Genomic DNA, 7,344 nt, shown 5'->3' with positions numbered 1-7,344 from the left:
TAAAGGTGCCCGAAGGCCTTTAGTCGCGGTTGGCCAGGCCAACCGTGACTAAAGCCCCACCCCTATATATACCGTTCAGCCCACTGCACTTAGCCATTTGGTGCCACTTCTCTTCACAACCTTCACAAGGGGGTGTTAGCTTTGCTTTTGGCTCCTCTTATGCACACAAAGTGTTTGTTGAAATGCCCCAAGAGCATGAAACAAACATGATATGAAGTGTCGGAGCCACACTTGAGCTTCCTCATTTATTTTTTCATCCTCGATCGCGGTTAGCAACTTGAACCTTTCATATGTGTCATTGATAAAATATGCATGTGTGTAGTTCATTGTTTAATTTCTATTGTTTGTAGCTAGTTAGTTTAACAAATGCATGATGGTTAATTATATATTTTATATTATAATAATGCAGATGAATCGGCAATGGATGTACGGTAACCGACTCTCCGGCGAGTTCACTACGGGTTTGAAATATTTCCTCGTAGTGGCTAATGCGAACAAGCAGAAGGGTTTTGTTATCTGTCCATGTGCTGACTGTAAGAATCAGAAGGGTTTCTCTTCCTCAAGAGAAGTTCACCTGCACCTGCTTCGGCACGGTTTCATGCCAAGCTATAATTGTTGGACCAAGCACGGAGAAAGAGGGGTTATAATGGAAGAAGATGAAGAAGGGGATGATTTCATCGATGAAAACTATCTTGATCATTTCGGTGATACTTTCATGGAGGATGCTGAAGGTGAAGGGGAAGGTGAAGAAGAGGCACGTGATGAGCCCGTTGATGATCTTGGTCGGACCATTGCTGATGCACGGAGACGTTGCGAAACTGAAAAGGAGAGGGAGAATTTGGATCGCATGTTAGAGGATCACAAAAAGTCGTTGTACCCCGGATGCGATAATGGTCTGAAAAAGCTGGGCTGCACACTGGATTTGCTGAAATGGAAGGCAGAAGAAGGTGTAGCTGACTCAGGATTTCAAAACTTGCTGAAAATGTTGAAGAATATGTTTCCAAAGAATAACGAGTTGCCCGCCAGTACGTACGAAGCAAAGAAGGTTGTCTGCCCTCTAGGTTTAGAGGTTCTGAAGATACATGCATGCATCAACGACCGCATCCTCTACCGCGGTGAATACGAGAATTTGAATGAATGTCCGGTATGCACCGCATTGCGTTATAAGATCGGAGGCGATGACCCTGGTGACGATGTTGAGGGCGAGAAACCCAGGAAGAGGGTTCCCGCCAAGGTGATGTGGTATGCTCCTATAATACCACGGTTGAAACGTCTGTTCAGGAACAAAGAGCATGCCAAATTGTTGCGATGGCACAAAGAGGACCGTAAGTCGGATGGGGAGTTGAGACACCCCGCAGATGGAACGCAATGGAGAAAGATCGACGAGAGAGTTCAAAGATTTTGCAGCTGACGCAAGGAACATAAGATTTGGTCTAAGTACGGATGGCATGAATCCTTTTGGCGAGCAGAGCTCCAGCCATAGCACCTGGCCCGTGACTCTATGCATCTACAACCTTCCTCCTTGGTTGTGCATGAAGCGGAAGTTCATTATGATGCCGGTGCTCATCCAAGGTCCGAAGCAACCCGGCAACGACATCGATGTGTACCTAAGGCTATTAGTTGATGAACTTTTACAGCTTGTGGGGCAGACCGGGTGTCCGTGTGTGGGATGAGCACAAAGAAGAGGAATCTGACCTACGAGCGTTGCTTTTCGTAACCATCAACGATTGGCCTGCTCTTAGTAACCTTTCGGGACTGTCAAATAAGGGATACAATGCATGCACGCACTGCTTACATGAGACTGAAAGTGTACATTTGCCAAATTGTAAGAAGATGGTGTATCTTGGGCATCGTCGATTTCTTCCGAAAATTCATCCAGTAAGAAAGAAAGGCAAGCATTACAACGGCAAGGCAGATCACCGGCCGAAGCCTGCGGAACGCACTAGTGCTGAGATATTTGATATGGTCAAGGATTTGAAAGTCATCTTTGGAAAGGGTCCTGGCGGACAATCAGTTCCGAAGGGAGCTGACGGGCACGCACCCATGTGGAAGAAGAAATCTATATTCTGGGAGCTAGAATATTGGAAAGTCCTAGATGTCCGCTCTGCAATCGACGTGATGCATGTTACAAAGAATATTTGCGTGAACCTCCTAAGCTTCTTGGGCGTGTATGGGAAGACAAATGATACAAAGGAAGCACGGCAGGACCAACAACGTTTGAAAGACCCTGATGACCGGCATCCGGAATGGTTTCAAGGTCGTGCCAGCTACGCTCTGACCAAAGAAGAGAAGGTCATCTTTTTTGAATGCCTGAGCAGTACGAAGGTCCCGTCCGGATTCTCGTCCAATATAAAGGGAATAATAAACATGGCAGAGAAAAAGTTCCAAAACCTGAAGTCTCACGACCGCCACGTGATTATGACGCAATTGCTTCCGATTGCTTTGAGGGGCTCCTGCCGGAAAATGTTCGAGTAGCCATTGTGAAGCTATGTGCATTCCTCAATGCAATCTCTCGAAGGTACTCAATCCGAAGTTCTACCACGGTTACAGTAACGATGTGGTCCAATGTCTTGTCAGTTTCGAGTTGGTGTTCCCGCCATCCTTCTTCAATATTATGACGCACCTCATGGTTCACCAAGTCGAAGAGATTTCCATTCTCGGTCCTGTATTTCTACACAATATGTTCCCCTTCGAGAGGTTCATGAGAGTATTAAAGAAATATGTTCGTAACCGTACTAGGCCAGAAGGAAGCATCGCCAAGGGCTATGGAAATGAGGAGGTAATTGAGTTTTGTGTTGACTTTGTTCCTGACCTTAAGCCGATTGGTCTTCCTCGATCGCGACACGAGGGGAGACTAAGTGGAAAAGGCACGATCGGAAGGAAATCAACGATATGTATGGACGGCCATTCTATGACTAAAGCACACCACACAGTTCTGACCAATTCCAGCTTGGTGGCTCCGTACTTTGAGAAACACAAGAATATTTTACGCTCGGACAACCCGGGGAAGCCCGAATCCTGGATTAGGAAGGCCCACATGGAGACTTTCGACGGTTGGTTGAGAAAACATTTAATGAATGACAATAAGGTTGTAGATCAGCCAGTACATGTTGGCCAAGACACCATCTTCGACTATAACGACTTTCCAAGGGTACGAGATAAATGAGAATACATTTTACACGATCGCCCAAGATAAAAAGAGCACCAACCAAAACAGTGGTGTCCGCTTTGATGCAGCAACCGAGAATGGGAAAATGTCACATATTATGGTTACATAGAGGAGATATGGGAACTTGAATATGGACCCTCCTTTAAGGTCCCTTTGTTCCGGTGCAAATGGTTCAAGCTAACAGGAGGTGGGGTAAAGGTGGACCAGCAATACGGAATGACAATGGTGGATTTCAACAATCTTGGTTACCTTGACGAACCATTCGCCCTAGCGAACGATGTCGCTCAGGTTTTCTATGTGAAGGACATGAGTAGCAAACCGAGGAAACGGAAAGATAAGAAAACGATCAGTACATCATGCGATGATCCAAAGCGCCACATTGTTCTTTCAGGGAAAAGAAACATCGTGGGAGTGGAGGACAAGACAGACATGTCATAAGATTATAATATGTTTGGTGAAATTCCGCCCTTCAAAGTGAACACCGACCCTAGCATTAAGTTAAATGATGAGGATGCTCCATGGATACGGCACAATCGTAAGCAAGCAGGGACACAAGGGAAGAAATGATGTGTAATAATTTATTGTACCAAACTTTGTTGAATGGATCATGTGAATTATATTACCCGTGATGTGTTTGGTGTCCATTTTCGAATGATTCAATTGATTCGAGATACCACTGATGATACATGAAATTTGGAGTGATTTAGTCATACTCCTGCCTAGGCTTATAATATGCATACTCGTAGTCTTATAGCCGCCGCCGTTGTACTGGTAGTCGTCGACTTCTAAGTTGCCGCCGTCGTTGTCGCTGATGTCGTCGCTGTCGTCGGGCGGCGCTCGTGGCTCGAACTGAGGGTAGCGCAGGCGGGGGATATCGCCGGCCGTGATGTAGTCCATGACGCTCTGCAGAGTCCGGCCGTACCACCATAGCCGACGGCCGGCCTCGTGGAAGTTCCCGGGAGGCGGACCGTCCTCCTCATACCCGGCAAGCGCCCTCTCACGCCGATTGATGAAGAAGGCGTCCCAAGTATGTTGGTTATCGGGATGCCGTAGGGGATTCATCCGCTGCTCCGGCATGAGGTCGAGGTAGTAGTGGTTCGTGATGGCCGCCCGGCGCGCAGCACTCCGAGGGACGGGAGGGACCGGCACGCCGCCGGCGCTAGGCTCCAGCCGGCGGGGACGCTCGTAGCCCGGTGGGCAAGGGTAGTTCGAGGCGCAAAGCTCCTCCACCCGCTGGTAGGTTAGAGTGGGTGCGGTGGAAGCCATGAGAGAGTGATGAGAGATTGTAGAGATGTGATAATGCTGGCCAAGCCGGGCTACATATATGTAGTGAGAAATGGCGGGAAAAATGGGAGCGGGAAGACAGGAGGCGGGAAGAAAGAGGCGGGAAGAAAGTGGCGGGAAGAAAGTGGCGGGAAGAAAGAGGTGGCAAGACAGGGAAGAAATGGCGGGAAGAAGAGGAATCCAGAGCTGGTCATCTAATCTTTAGTCCCGGCTGGCGGGTGCAACCGGGACTAAAGGTGGTTTTGTATCATCTAATAAAACTGTCGGTGGGATAAGGACGTCTGGGTAAGCTTTAGTCCCGGCTGGTGGGTGCAACCGGGACTAAAGGTGGTTTTTGTGTCATCTATGAAAACTGTCGGTGGGATAAGGATGTTTGGGTAAGCTTTAGTCCCGGCTGGAGGGTGCAACCGTGACTAAAGCTATCGGCAGGATAAGAACGCGTGGGTGGACGCACTGCTCGATGAGATAAAGCATGTAGCGCACGACGCCCGTCGGAGGAACAAGCCAAAGCCGAAGCGGCGCCGTGCCTATAAAAGGAGCATCGATACGCCTTGGCAAGCAGCACCAACAAGCCAACCTAGCAGGTAGGGAGAGTTTCATCCCCATGGATGAAGTAAAGGGTTGGAAAATCTCCCGTGGCGCAGCTTCTCGAAGATGTCGTGGGTGCACACGCCCTACGACATCTTCGGAAGTTGCTCCTCGGGAAAATTTTCCTGCAAGCCCGTGAAAGACTTCATCTCCTCTAACAGTGTTGGGTAAATGGTTGGAAAATCTCCCGTGGCGCAACTTCTCGAAGATGTCGTTGGTTTACACGCCCTACGACATCTTCGGAAGTTGCGCCTCGGAATTTTTTCCTGCAAGCCCATGAAAGACAGAGGCGGGAAGACAGAGGCGTGAAGAAATGGCGGGAAGACATAGGCGGGAAAGAACTGGCGGGAAGACAGGCCAGGGAGAACTTGTGGGAAGACAGAGGTGGCCGGGAAGAACTAGCGGGGAAGCGAGGGGCAGGAAGACAGTTGAGGGAAGAAATTGGATTTTTCTGATTTTTTGATATATTATTTGTATTTTTAAGATTTTGGATTGAATTAGTTTTATCTTTCTGAATTTTTTGATATATTATTTGTATTTTTAAGATTTTGAATTGAATTAGTTTTATTTTTCTGAATTTTTTGATATATTATTTGTATTTTTAAGATTTTGAATTGAATTAGTTTTATTTTTCTGAATTTTTTGATATATTATTTGTATTTTAAGATTTTGAAATGAATTAATTTTATTTTTCTGAATTTTTTGATATATTATTGGTATTTTTAAGATTTTGAATTGAATTAGTTTTATTTTCTGAATTTTTTGATATATTATTTGTATTTTAAGATTTTTAAATGAAGTAGTTTTATTTTTCTTTACTTTTTGATATATTATTTGTATTTTTCAGATTTTGAAATGAATTAGTTTTATTTTTCTGAATTTATTGATATATTATATGTACTTTTAACATTTTGAAAAAGAAAAGTAATTTGAAAAATAGCTTTAGTCGCGGTTGGCCTCGCCAACCGCGACTAAAGGGTATTTTTCCGCGGGAAACGAAAACCCGGCGAAAATACCCTTTAGTCGCCGTTGGGGTCGCCAACCGCGACTAAAGGTACCCCTTTAGTCGCGGTTGGGGTCCCGAACCGCGACCAAAGGTCGCCCAGTATAAAACGCCGCGCCCGAACCGCCGCTGCCCCCATTCTCTTCTTCTCCGATCCATCCGCGCGCGAAGGAACTCTCTCTGCAGCGACGCCGTCCGACCGTCGCCGCGCCCCTCGCCGACCGCCGCCGCGCCCTCGACGCCGTCGCCGTGCCAGACTGCCCCTCGCCGACCGCCGCCGCGCCCGGACGACGTTCTCTCGATCTCGCCGGCCGACTGCCGCCGCGCGCGCGCCGCCCCGACGCCGTCGCCACACGCACGCCACCGTACGTCGACGTGTACGTGCTGCTCGTCTTCCCCGCCGGCGTGCTCTCGATCTTTTCCCCGCGGCGGCGCACCGTGATACGTCCAAAACGTATCTACTTTCCCGAACACTTTTGCTATTGTTTTGCCTCTAATTTGTGTATTTTGGATGCAACTAACACGGACTAACGCCGTTTTCAGCAGAATTGCTTGGTGTCTCGTTTTTGTGCGTAAATCCAACTTTCAGGAAAATCCTCGGAATTTATGCGAAAGGTCTTATTTTCCCGGGAGATTGACGGAGCCAGAAGGGCAAGCCAGGTGGAGGCCCGAGGGCCCCACACACCAGGCCGGCGCGGCCCAAGAGGGGGGTGCGCCGCCCTGTTGTGTGGCCCCCTCGGCTGGCCTCCGACGCCCCTCTCTGGACTACTTAACGCCTTCGACCTAAAAACGCACGAGGGGTTAGAAGAAATCGCCAGAAGACATCCAGTACGCCGCCACCATCGCGAAACTCCGTCTCGGGACCGTAAACTCGTTCGGCACTCCGCCGGGACGGGGAATTGGAGGAGATCATCGCCATCATCACCACCGACGCCTCTCCATCGACCAGCCATGTTTCCCCAATCCATGTGTGAGTAATTCCCCCGCTGTAGGCTGAAGGCGATGGTAGGGATTGGATGAGATTGGTCATGTAATAGCATAAGATTGTTAGGGCATAGTGCCTAGTGTCCGTAATTGGTACTTTTATGATATTGTTGCAACTTGTTATGCTTAATGCTTGTCACTAGGGCCCGAGTGCCATGATCTCAGATCTGAACATGTTATCAATTCATTATGATATTCATTGCTTTATGATCTTACCTGCAAGTTGTATACACGTGTTGCTGTCCGGAACCCGAGGCCCTAAAGTGTTCAGAAATTGGGACAACCGAAGGGGATGGCGGTGATATGAGGATCACAT

At 48.0% G+C, this 7,344-nt stretch overlaps 1 pseudogene; it reads left to right on the top strand.

Annotated features, from left to right (window-relative positions):
* The first annotated feature begins 424 nt into the window (after positions 1-424).
* LOC124708965 lies at positions 425-3,691 on the top strand (annotated as a pseudogene).
* The last annotated feature ends 3,653 nt before the right edge of the window (positions 3,692-7,344 follow it).

Source organism: Lolium rigidum, chromosome 4 (genome assembly GCF_022539505.1).
Source record: "Lolium rigidum isolate FL_2022 chromosome 4, APGP_CSIRO_Lrig_0.1, whole genome shotgun sequence".
NCBI classification, from domain to species: Eukaryota; Viridiplantae; Streptophyta; class Magnoliopsida; order Poales; family Poaceae; genus Lolium; species Lolium rigidum.
This window is presented reverse-complemented; position numbering and strand designations above follow the sequence as displayed.